Below are 837 nucleotides of genomic sequence, written 5' to 3'. Positions count from 1 at the left end.
GTACTTATCTGGCAGGGGAAATACCATGATCGCGAAGGTGTTTTCCCAGGGCGAGGCTCATCCATTGCACTCTGGATGTGCTGCCCCCTGCGAGTTGCCCAAACCTGGGCAACTCGGCTGCTTAATTTGTGGTAGTGGGGGACTGCGTTCGCGCTCTCCCCTGTAAAAAAAGAAAAGAAAAATATCTGAAAACTTTGGTTAAGAGAGAGGATGCCAGGCTCTAAGAATTTTTCTGAACTCTCTTTCCACTCACTCAGACCAGGGAACCTTTCACCCCCCTGTCTCTGGTTTGCCTGTCGCTACTTTTGCTACCATGCAAAGTCTCAGTATCAGTAAAAAAACTTAGTTTCTTCATCATTATTTAAAAATTACAGCCTTTAATGTCATTCATTTTGTGTTTTTTTTTTCCAGAAAAGGTACTGAAGAAGAATTTTGAGAGAATATACTAAGTTTCCCTCCTACAATTAAACAAGACGGCTATATTTTGTAAGTCCATTTATATTCTAGTTCTTTTTAAGTTCTATATTTATCTTAGATGAAGATTACTTTGTGGTGCAAAGTCTCACATTTTTCATTGGAAATTAGAGTTCAGTTTTTCTCTAATGAAATATTTCATTGATTTAATCTTCTTAATGCCTTGTTTTAGGTAAATCTTTCATTTCAATGAATAGTGAAATAAGCATTTCTTCTGTAGATTAACTCTGAGTCTTTGTTTCTATTACACAAATAATGGAATGTGATAAGGATCTTTTCAATGGTGTGCTCCTATAAAGAAGCTGTTAAGTAATGCTAATTTGGCCTAAACAGATATGTAGGTACCTAGAATGTCTTCTTTTT

General features: G+C 36.6%; 1 non-coding gene across 1 annotated transcript; it reads left to right on the top strand.

The window, feature by feature from the left end:
• LOC142443797 (U1 spliceosomal RNA) lies at positions 1–163 on the top strand. The gene has a single exon (XR_012783548.1). It is a non-coding gene; the product is annotated as a U1 spliceosomal RNA (small nuclear RNA).
• The last annotated feature ends 674 nt before the right edge of the window (positions 164–837 follow it).

Source organism: Tenrec ecaudatus, chromosome 3 (genome assembly GCF_050624435.1).
Source record: "Tenrec ecaudatus isolate mTenEca1 chromosome 3, mTenEca1.hap1, whole genome shotgun sequence".
NCBI lineage: Eukaryota > Metazoa > Chordata > Mammalia > Afrosoricida > Tenrecidae > Tenrec > Tenrec ecaudatus.
Note: the sequence above shows the minus strand (reverse complement) of the source record. Positions and strands in the feature narration are given on the sequence as shown.